We start from the raw sequence: 12,707 nt of genomic DNA, 5'->3' as shown, positions 1-12,707 counted from the left end.
GGATTAATTTCTTGAGTACGATCCTTGACCCCCGTTATCATGGATCATGGACAATCTCTTTTGATTCCTTCTTTATTTGATGAAACTAATTATACGCACTGGAAAGTTCGAATGAAAGTTTTTTTGCAGGCTCGAGGTGAAAAATTAAGGCAAGCTGTTGAAGTTGGCTGGATTAAGCCAAAGGAAGTGTCGGTGGATTGGGATGAAGCAACAATCAAAGCGGAAAATTTCAACAATAGGGCCTTGAATGCTTTGTTTTGTGGGGTGACCAATAAGAAATTCAAGAAAATATCATCCACGGAAGTTGTCAGGGAAGCATGGACCATTCTTGAGACCACCTATGAATGTACCAAGGCAATATAGAATGTGAAGCTTTAAAGACTCATTAGTAGTTTTGAAGAAATAAGGATGGAGGAGGATGAGACATTTGATAAGTTCTATGCTAAACTCAAGGATATTGTGAATTCTGCCTTCAACCTTGAAGAATCTATAGTAGAATCCAAAATTGTTACGAAAATCCTTATGTCCTTGAAAGATTCCATGCCAAGATCACTGCCATTGAAAAAGTGAAGGACATTGATCAAACTCCTTTCACTGAGCTTGTAGGGAACTTTCAAACCTATGAGATGGGATTAGGTTTAATGGGAAAAGGAGGAAAGAGTAGAAACTTGGCCCTTAAGAGAAAGAGATTGATGACTCTGAAGATGAAGATGAAAGTGAAGATGAAGATGAGGATGAGGATGAGGATCTAACCTTCATAGGCCGGTTTTTACTTTCCGCCCGAAATGACCGATATTCATCGGTACGCCCGGCATAATCTGGTGTAGACCGGTATTTTGAGCGGTACAATTTAAGGGTGTTTTGGTACCGTCTTATCCACTGGAACGAGAAATACCAGTCATACCGGCCAGTACTGTACGGTATTAACTTCCTTGAGCACAACAAGTACTGCATGCCGTCAAAATTAAATAGATGACGTCACAAGGTGGGCTTCCCTACCTACAAAATTAAAAGAGGGGAGTCCTCATAATTGAGATTGGACCAACTCAAGTAATTATTTGATAATAAGACTATATAATTAAATAACATATAAAAAAAAAATTTATTGTTAAAATACTTTTCCAAATATTTCTTTAACATTGTTTGAAATTTTCTCATTCCACCAAATCGTCTACTTTCTACTAACTGCCTGTCTTAATTAACAACATAAGTCTCATAATGACTACCTTATAACGATTATATCTACAAGGGAGTATTAAGGTAGTCAATGCCAAATAAATAACAAACAAATATGGAGAAGGAAGCATAGGAATAAGGGTCTTTTCAAATGGCGTTTTAAAAAAGTTGGTACCACACCTAGTATCAACCCAAACCTTAGAGGAAGTATTTGTATTAACCCTAAAATTTAAAAATTATATATGTGTGTGTGTGTGTGTGTGAGAGAGAGAGAGAGAGAGAGAGAGAGAGAGAGAGAGACAGTTTTCAGGTGAATTTTCTCATAATCTTATCAGCAGCAATATTATTTTGATCCTTACATTTTTTTTGCTTACAATCAATTTGGTCACTAAATTTCAATAGCAAGCAATTTGATCCATGTAATTTTTAGTTTGTAGTCAATTTTTGTTAATGAGTTGACGATAGGGACCAAATTATTTTTTTATAAGTTATTTAATTATATATTCTTATTATCAAATAATTACTTGAGTTGGTCCAATCTCAATTATGAGGACTCCCCTCTTTTAATTTTGTAGGTGGGGAAGCCCACCTTGTGATGGCATGCAGTACCTGTTGTGCTCAAGGAAGTTAATATCGTACCAGCTGGTACTATACGATATTAACTTCCTTGAGCACAACAAGTACTGCATGCCGTCAAAATTAAATAGATGATGTCACAAGGTGGGCTTCCCTACCTACAAAATTAAAAGAGGGGAGTCCTCATAATTGAGATCGGACCAACTCAAGTAATTATTTGATAATAAGACTATATAATTAAATAACTTATAAAAAAAATTATTGTTAAAATACTTTTCCAAATATTTCTTTAACGTTGTTTGAAATTTTCTCATTCCTCCAAATCCTCTACTTTCTTCTAACTGCCTGTCTTAATTAACTACATAAGTCTCATAATGACTATCTTATAACGATTATATCTACAAAGGAGTATTAAGGTAGTCAATGCCAAATAAATAACAGACAAATATGGAGAAGGAAGCATAGGAATAAGGGTCTTTTCAAACGGCGTTTTATAAAATTTGGTACCACACCTAGTATCAACCCAAACCTTAGAGGAAGTATTTGTATTAACCCTAAAATTTAAAAATTATATATATATATATATATATATATATATATATATATATATATATATATACGGCATGCAGTACCTGTTGTGCTCAAGGAAGTTAATACCGTACCGGCCGGTACGACTGGTATTTCTCGTTCCAGTGGATAAAACGATACCGAAACACCCTTAAATTGTTCTGCTCAAAATACCGGACTATGCGGGTCGTACCGGCAAATATCGGCCATTTCGGGGGGAAAGTAAAAACCGGCCAATACAAAAAGCTTCTTAAAAAAAAAAAAAAACACAAAACACAAAACACAAAACACAAAACACAAAACAACACATAAAAGTACCAAATGGCTCACGTCGCCTTCAAGCCCAGCACCACTTTGTTGGTCATTGTTAACATTTAGCTGATTATTGCTATGTCTTCCTCCTTCAGTTTCGTCTATTCACTTCCCTTCTTTTTTTTCTTTTTCTTTTTTGACTTCTTCTTATCCGTTGTTTAGACTACAGCTACATCCCCCTTGGTCCTTTTGTTTGGTGTGGTTCTTGTAGTCTTATTTTGTGTGTACTGACAGCACATGTGTAAACATTGATATTTAAAACAAGTTTGAAATTTCAATTACATAATTTATTTCAAATTTTCAACTATTGTCACTCACTAGTTTTATATTTTTATTAATTAATAGGCTGATATGTGAGCTAGAGATAAACAATAAGTGAAATATTATATGCTTATAAATTTAAATTTTAGTGCTCATAATAAATAATTATTATGTGAACCTTAACTACTAAACATATAAATATAAATAAAAAATAAGTATATATATAATTAGCAATAATCTTGAAACAGTACACCGGTATTAACCGGTACCGAAATATTTCATTTCTCTAGTCAAAACAAAACCGCCTCCAGTACGGTATTGACTCCCTTAGTTGTGCTTCATTGCTTCTAGCATTTGGGTAAATATGCATTCAGCCTAGAAGTTACATTTACACTCAGGTGGCATTTGGTACAAGGGAATTCATATTACCCCCAGCATCTAGATTCCTTAGAATGTGATGACTTGCAATTTGGATGCTTTTAAATTTAACTATTCCTATACTTGGTTTATACATAAGAATCTTATAGAAATTATTTATTTTTCTCATACTATTCTTAGATTTATAAACCCAATATCAATTTTTTTTAACTGTCCTCTAAATAAATAATAACAAATAAAATGTAAATTATAAATTAAGAAAAATTCATTAAAACTATAGTTTAACTTCAAAATGACATGTATAATACAAAAATAACTATTTAAAGTTTTGTTCTTTATGAAAATCACAACATCATGTTTTGTTAATAAAAATAAATATTTTATTTTATTTTAGCATTTATGTTGTTGTGGTGGGAAGAGATAAAAATAAAAGAATAGATATAAATGATTTGTTTTATGTTTTATTTTCAATTTTTTTGATAAGTATGTTTTATCTCCATTGGTTAAATGATAAGTGAAAAATGGTAAAATTTAATTTTTTTTAAGCTTGGGAATCAGGTTGTCCACTTATTTCAAATGGAATCCACATGGGTTAAGTGAGAATCCAAATACCTCTAACATTTTATTCTCTTATGTGATTTGCAACAAAACTTAGGAATCTTTCAACATTTTCGAGAATTCTAAAACATTACCCTATTAAATTTTAGAATATAATGTAAATATTTTGAAATTATAAAGTTTAATTTTTGTCAGAAAATTATAAAGTTTAATTTAAAATCACTTTTTCAATGTGTATTTTCCATTCGAACTTTTAATGCTCTAAATTTATAATATAAATATAACATTCTAGCTAATCTTTGAATGCCACAAATCTGCAGCTAAACTGTTTCTAGTGCAAAAGTATCGAATTAAGCTAAAGAAACAACAAAAATGGAGCTAAGGGAAGGATTGGAGCCAGTGAGTCCTAGGGCACAATACTTCAACAGCTCTGTGCTATCGGTGTTCATTATGGGTGTTATGGAAACAGAGGTACCAATTACAATCAACGACGCCCGCACCCTGTCATTTCTTAAGGATGTGTTCCTGCCCATCAATCCACGCTTCTCCTCCATCATGGTGCTCTCTCTCTCTCTCTCTCTCTCTCTCTCTCTCTCTCTCTCTCATGATGTCTTTTACTTTTTTCTAAGTATAGAAAATACCCTCCTGTGGATTTACCCACTTGCACAAATTGCAGTTTCTTGGAAAATAAATGATATGATTTTGCTTCTTTTTCCTCTTTTATGAAATACACAAACAAAAGTGACACTAAGTAGTGAGAATTTGTGAACAGGTAACGGATAGAAAAGGTGAGAAACAATGGAAACGGGTTGAGGTGAAGCTTGAAGAGCATGTTAATGTCCCCATTTTCCCTGCTGACTTGTCACCCACATCATACGATGAATATCTTGAAGAATATATATCAAAGATTGCAATGGAGCAGTTTTCACAAAACAAACCACTATGGGAAATTCACATAGTTAAATTTCCAACAAGCAATGCAGCTGGTACTTTCATATTCAAGCTTCACAATGGGCTTGGTGATGGCTACTCTCTCATGGGTGCACTTCTTCTTGTCTCACATAGCTGATAATCCTTCTCTTCCCCTAACATTTCCTTCACGCCAACAGTCAGAGATAAAAAGCGACAGAGAAAGTGTTTATAGAAGAGTGTCTGAACGTTTTTCCTTGATTTTTAACTCTCTATCTGATTTTGGATGGAGCATGTTAAAGAGTACTTTGATTGAAGATGATCGATCACCAATAAGATCTGGAGATGAAGGCGTCGAGTATCGGCCAACCACGATAGCAAGCATGATATTCTCTCTGGATCGTATCAAACACATTAAGGCCAAGCTTGCAGTGGTAAGATCAGCATCTCTTATGGTTTTTACAGTACTTTTCGTAAAAAAAAGTATTTAATATTCAAATTATTACAATCTTTTGCTTTTTACTGGTGATTTTATGTAGGAAGAGAAATCTCTCAAACTCCTATATTTTTTTTATTAGGTTTGAATTTTGAAAATTTAATCATTAGATTACATATTTTTATTATATCCTCTATGCTTCCAAAATTTCATGAAAATCAGAGATCAAATGCTATCTTATCAATCGATCTAATGTTTAAATTTCAAGTTTTTGTGGTCTAAAATTATGCATAAAAAATAAGTTTATTGATCAAATAGTATATATCATTTTATTTTAACAAAATTTGATATGCATATTAAAAACATAGATAACATGCAATTTAATGGTTAAATTTTCAAAATTCATATCAAATAAAACGATATATAAGAAGTTTACAGAGTTTCTTTTCAAATTAGTTCGAAGAAAAACATTTTCCTTTTACGTAAGTGTTGCAAATCTTTATTTGATATATATAAAAAATTTTGGAAAGAGAACACATTGGAGACATCAATTGAGCGGTTAATATAACATATAAGGAAATTACTTAACCCAAAACTTATGTCATGAGTTTGGACTTAATTATATTATATTAATGACTCATTTTTTTAATTATTATTAATTTGGGACATTATATATATATATATATATATATATATATATATATATATATATATATATATACACACACACACACACTGAACACCTTGGAAAGACTTCAATTGAAGGTTTAATATAACATATAAGGACAATATTAACCCAAAAATTTAAGATATTGAGTTTGGGCATAATCATTTTATATTAACAACTCATTCTTTTCATTAGTACCAATGTGAGATTTCACTACTTAACCAACTACACCTAACCACACCACTCATACATGAAAAATTCGTAATTTTAAAAATTGGAATGGATAAAGAATCGAAATGTGAACTGGTTCCTGATTCTCTGGTCCGATCGATGGTCCGACCGTGACATAAAAAATAAATAATCACAATATTTTTATAGCTCATAGTATTTGCTAAAAATGTCTAAACCTTTTTAAATAATTTCCATGTGATTTTTACATCTTATGTTTCTTTTTCTCAATAATATAAAATTTTCAAAATATAATTAAACTTAGAAGAAAATCAACTAATAAACCAATACTTAATAAGTATAACTAAAATTCTAAAGCAATAAACACAGGTTTCAAAAGAAAATAAAAAATAAAAAATAAAAAATGAAAGAGATTAAAACAACGAAGGTGGAAATACACTTTTTGTCCCTACATATTGGGCCGATTTCCATTTTGGTCCTCACTTTGTTTCCCTTGATGTGGTCCCCAAAACCCAAAAATCGTTCTTATTTTAGATATTGACATAACTAATAAAATAATAATAATAAATTTATTTGGTATTAAAAAAATGTCATGTCATTATTTAAATAAAAAAAGCCAAGTTAGAAATATTTTTGTATAAAATAGATAATTTTAAAAAACCTACAATCTAATTAAATAAAATAACTAAATTATTTTATTTTATTTTTTTTCATTATTTTTTGGGGAATAACATAAGAAGAACACTTATGTTCTCCAAACCTAGAACATCAAAGTTACCTCTCTCTCTCTCTCTCTCTCTCTCTCTCTCTCTCTCTCTCTCTCTCTCTCTCTCTCATTTTCAAAGAAAGATGCTTGAGATTTGTTTCTGTTTTGGCCTTGGGGTTTGGACCATTGAAAATATCATTGCTGGGGTTTCGATCTAAGAGGATGGATTAGAGAGAAAAAGGTGAGGAGAGAGGAGTCATCGCCGAGTAGTGGCTGTGAGTGGTGGAGTATAGGTCTTCTTCCCCCAAGACATAGATCTGGGAACAAAAAAGCATTTTGGTTCAGTCTCTCTCTCACTTGACCCAAAATGACTGAGATCCACAAACCCAACCACTAATGACTGTGATGGTACCACTGGTGGCTGTCGGCCCATCGCTATCACTCTCCCTTCCTTTTTTTATTTTCTTTTCATTTGTTTCTTTTGTTTTAAGTATAGCCGAGACTCATTTTTTGTTTTATTTTTGGTTTGGTTTGTTGATTGGGTTTGATTGAAAGGAGCTTATGAATGTGTGTAAATTCAAATTGCTTTCAGAATGGGTGTAATGCATATCATGATCGTCGAAGTGGTATGACTACCTTATCCCTCTAGAGAAAAGCTCTATAGGCTTAAGGAGAAACTTACAAGCTTACTGTCCACCTTGCTTTCATCGAAATCCTTGACTTTAGAGAGTTGTTCTTTGAGAGATGTTTTCTTTGCCTGCTTCTTTTCATCTCCGTTTTCGTTCTTTTGCGTAGGGGAATTGGGCTTTTCCTATCCAGCAACTTTTATTGCCATTGATTCTCTTTATTTTTAGTTTTAGAAGATTGTCCTCTTTTGATCTACAACCATCCTTCTCTTCTTCATGATCTTTAAGGGTAGCCTTTGCTTCCATGGCAATGACTAAGAGCTCTCCCAATGTTTTAAACTTGAGTCAATCATCCACTAGTTTGGTATCTTGTTGAAAAAAAATGGTAATATTGTTCCTCCTTTGATCAAGAATTTCAATTTGAAGGGTTTCCATTTTTTTTAATAAGAAGGGTTGATCATTTGGACCTTTCAATTCATAGATGTGGATCTTGGACCTACGAATAGGGATATTCCCAAAACTCACAGAAAAAGGAAGTGAGTTAGATAAAAAGAGAAGATCTCCAAGCCCTTTGGCTTTACTTGACTTTACCCCCTTGTAGTGGGATTAGTTCGAGCAATGGATCAATTTAGTGTCTCGCTCTTTGTCAAGATGGAAAAGATGATCTTGTTGAATCCTTTTCTACAAACTTCAAGCGGGGCTCACCAATTCATTTGGGAAATAAATTCCTTGGATGCCCTCTCTTTTTCTTCTAATTGTTACTTGACTCTCTACTTCAATTTTAGCTTCCTCCCACCCTCTTGTTCCCTCAAAACCCTTCACTCCACACTCATTTTAGCATTTCCAATCAGATCTTTGGATGAATGTGTGTACTATTGAAGTGTTTCGTTTTGAATTTTGAATTGTAAATCTGTGGGCTTTGATGTGAGTGAATACTTGTGCTCTATGTGTTTCCTTAGCTTGCTAGGTTTATAGATTTGATTTGCTGGAGGTTTAGGGTTTGTGTGTATTCTTGTGTTATGGTGTTCATGTTGTGTTCTAAGTTTGTGTTCTTGTGATTGAATTTTCTAGGTTTGTGTTCATGTTCAAGATAAAGTCAGATTTGAATTCATGTTTATTTTGGGTCTTAATTTTTTTTTAATTTTTAAAATTGATAATTTTTTAATTATTATTTTATGTTGATGTGCCATTTTTTAAAGGCCAAATAATTTTATTATTATTATTATTATTTTATTAGCCATATTAGTGTCTAACTTACCAATGGTGCACACCAAGCAAATTTTGTTAGTAAGATGATGGTAAGGACTAAAATAAGAATGATTTTTGGGTTTTGGGGACCACATCTTGGAAGAAAAAAAGGTGGTGACCAAAATGGAATTTGACCTAAAATGTAGGGACCAAAAATGTATTTTCGCTAACAACAAAAGACTAGCAAAAGAATTCATAATCAAAAAGTAAAAAAATTAAGTGAAGTCCACAGCCCACCTACATACTACGGTAAACCCCCTTGCCCCACCATGTCAAGTCCTTAGTGCTCAGCTAAAAGGTACATCCTTAACGTATTTGAAGGAAAAAAAAAAAAAAACCCTAATCTTATACTAATAAATTCCCCCACCCCATACAATTGAAAAGAATGAAACAAAACATTTCAAATCTCTCTCTCTCTCTCTCTCTCTCTCTCTGTGAAAAACTGTAGAACTATTTCAACCATGGATAGGAAGTAGGAACTGAAGAACTGAAGATCCGTTCTCTTTTTTTTTTTTTTTTCAATGATCTCAACTGTGAGTCTGTGACTAATACTCTATCTCTCTCTCTATGATAAATTGAAGAACTATTTCACCCATAGATAGGAACTAAAGAACTGAAGATCTATTTTTTTTTTTTTTTCACTGATCTCAACTATGAGTCTGTGACTAATAGTAATATACCTTTTATCACCCATTCTAAAAAAAAGTTGTGTCCTCTCCAATGGTCCAATAGGTAGTAGATTTGAGAAAAAAAATTATAGATTTTTTTTTCCTCCAATTTGTACCATTCAATATTTTGTTTTCACTCGTCAAAGGCCTTATAGCTGAATTGGTACCTCCTCATACACAAAGTGCTTAGGAGTTTAGAGAGAGAAGAATTTGAGCTGCGGGGTTAGCAACTTATCGTAATTATCTCTTAAAAAAAGATATGTTTTAACCCAATTTGCAAAATTGGTTCAACCGTACTGGTTTTTGTTTTCTCAATTGAACCAACAGTTACTAATTTGATGTGCTTTTTGTTTAATTTCTGATTTTTGGAACAACCAAATTGGTGTCAAATTCAAACCGGCCAATTTAGTTTTTAAAACCATGGAAACATTACATAAAAACATCCCCCTTCATGTGTGAGTCTTCTACCAAGTCACTTGTTGGCATTTTGTTTATGCATAACCATCACCAATAGTGCCCTCTACCCAACCATGAGCGGAGTGAATATGGGAGTCTTTCTTGCACAACTTTGGGAGTCACCAACATGCACCTAGTAGAACATCTACTCAACCATTGTTAGAATTGGCATGAGAGTCTTACTCATTCAACTCGGTGAGACCAACTAATGAAAACTTGCCCTAAAATCATTGGCTCTAAATCCACTTGTTGGGAGGAGAACATATAGAGACACCATTTGACCTAAAAACTTAGTCCAATAAGTTCTGACCCAATTATATTATATTAACTATTCATTCTTCTTATTAGTATCCAATGTGAGACTTTACTTCTTACCAAACTACATTACTCATAAGTGAAATATTGCACAATATATATATTAATGTGATACAATTAATTTTGTTAATTCTACAGATTGATGTTGTAAAATAAAAGGAAATAGTTAGACAATGCAAAGAACTGTAAAGATAAAATATAATACAAAAAACTTCTCAATTCAAATAGTCATCCACACTATTTCTTAAATGTTTAACAATTAATACTTACAAGAATTTTTCTTAAATGCTAATTCCAATGCAACTGCAGGCAGCCGCTAGATTCATGCATAGGACCATGAGGAACTCCAGTATGGTTATCTCGCATGTGATCGGGCCAGAGGAAAAGGTGGCTTTGGATAATCATCCGATTAAAAGTCTATACTTCCTTTCGGGTGGTATACCACAGGTAAAATTAAAAATTTTATACCAACTAGCTTACCTTTTTTAAAAATAAATAAAATATCTTTTATAATGATTTTTTTTATTCAAATTCTCGGAGATATCGAAGTATAATTCATGCCACATTTTTATGTAGATCTGTCAAGTTTTTGGCCCTATAAAATAGAGAGAGTTAGCATGTAGTTTTTAATTTGGGTTTTCTCTTAAAGTCATACAAAATGGTTTTGTTTTTCGACCACGTCAGAGAATGATTTTTGTAACTTTCAACTTATTACAAGCTATCACATAAATTTCTTTTTGGGAGACCGTAAAACAACATTTTGTTGTCGTTTTACTGGATTAGCAATGGGAAGTTGGGCAATACATAGATAGTAATTATAATTTATGCATTTTTCTCCACAATAAAAAAATGTTAGGATTTTAGGCCTTGGTAGTCACAATATTATTCAATTATTAGCCAAGTAATTAATTAAATTAATTATGTTTTAGGACTGAATCGAATAACGTCACACAAACATGAATCACATAAAGACATTAAGATGGTGACCAAAAAAAACCGATGAAACAGATCGCTTCACTAACGTAGGAGATCATCAATTCTCAAGGCAACAAATCCACTAGAATAGAATAGAAGTTTATACAAAAAATTTAACCCTAAATATAATTGTAGCTCATGTAGTACTTATTGATATGACCGCACATAACTTCGAGATCCTCAAACTCTTCTATTCTAATTTGTTGCACACAAATTCCCAGTTCATGACTTTAAGATTCACTTTCAAAGATTTGTCTAAATAACAGTATTGTAAACTAAATGCAGCAACTTCAGTTAATCATCGAATCTTTAGTATGCAAGTAGGTCTGCGGTTGATTTTTTAAGAGAGTTTAGAAAATTCTAGATCTATGTACAAATACACTACTCTCTCGGGTGTATAAAAACGTGTACTAGGGTTTGCTTATATAATGTACTTGAGATGCACATAACCTTAACTCCACGTAAAAAAGCTAATAAGATCTAGTAAGTCTAGTAGTAGTATTATGTATAGACCTCTTAAATGCTTTGTCCCATGATAAAACAAAAGGCAACCCCTACTTAATACACTCTGACACCGAAGAAAACAATTGAAAGATTCAACATTTTTTAAACAAAACCTAATGTCACTTTTGTTTTTTGTTTTTTTTTTTTTAAACTTTTATCTTGACCTCGCCAATATTTGCATAATTCTCGATCAGTCGAGATGTGCAGTTCAACCGGTTATGTCAAGTGACTCTCGGCCTATTGAGCTTCAATTGAGGACCAATACTGTAGTAGTAGTTCTCTTTTTGCATTCTTGAGTCGTTCACTGTTTGAACCAGCTTGATTTGTCTTATCAAATAATTAATCTGATGCTAACTTAATAGAGAAACTAAATTCTAACTGTTACAATTGTTCATGATTTGCCAACCTACAAAAGTGGACCTAACCAAAAAAGAATATATATAATTTATATTTGAGGACTTTTTCATAATTCAAAGACACCTTGCTTTCAATTAGATTTATCGTATTTTATGGTCAACTGTAACAACTTTTCTTTTCATTTTTAAATATTGATTTGCAGAACCTTATTATAACAATAGTGAGTTACACGGGAAACTTGAGGGTTAGCGCCATAATGGAGAAAGGATTCCTAGATCCCCAAAAATTCAATTCATGCGTGGAAAATGCCTTCGAGATAATGCTCAAAGCTGCAGATGAAATTCCTATTTAAACAAAGGCACTTGTATTTTTATTATCAAATAAATCGAAATTGATTGACAACGTTGATTTTCTATCGATGAATAAGTCAATACAATTTCCATGTTTGCATTCTTATTGTTCATACCTAATGGTGTGCATGTATGATTGGTCAAAATGTTCTTTCATCTTCAATGTAAAACTTTATGTAGAAAGGTTTACTATCGATCTTATTATGAGAAATAACAGAATTGGGAAAACTGAAATTGTATTGAATAAAATTAGTTTGTTTCTTTATATACAATCTCGGGCTCAACTAGTGATTGAAACAGAGCCAACTAAGCTAACTAACAGCTAACTACCTTCTCTTGTGTAACTAACTAACAGCTCACGTGTCAAAATACTAATAATAGAAAATTGTAAAACTACAAGTCGTATGGAAACAAATACTTACATAGCTGCTAAACTACAAGTGCATCAAATATGGCTTCTTGAACCTCAATCA

The 12,707-nt window shown here is 32.4% G+C and overlaps 1 pseudogene; it reads left to right on the top strand.

The window, feature by feature from the left end:
• The first annotated feature begins 4,139 nt into the window (after positions 1-4,139).
• On the top strand, positions 4,140-12,425 carry LOC142641705 (wax ester synthase/diacylglycerol acyltransferase 11-like; annotated as a pseudogene).
• Positions 12,426-12,707: the final 282 nt, after the last annotated feature.

Source organism: Castanea sativa, chromosome 6 (genome assembly GCF_040712315.1).
Source record: "Castanea sativa cultivar Marrone di Chiusa Pesio chromosome 6, ASM4071231v1".
NCBI classification, from domain to species: Eukaryota; Viridiplantae; Streptophyta; class Magnoliopsida; order Fagales; family Fagaceae; genus Castanea; species Castanea sativa.
The sequence above is the reverse complement of the archived record's forward strand: the minus strand, read 5'-3'. Positions and strand labels throughout refer to the sequence as shown.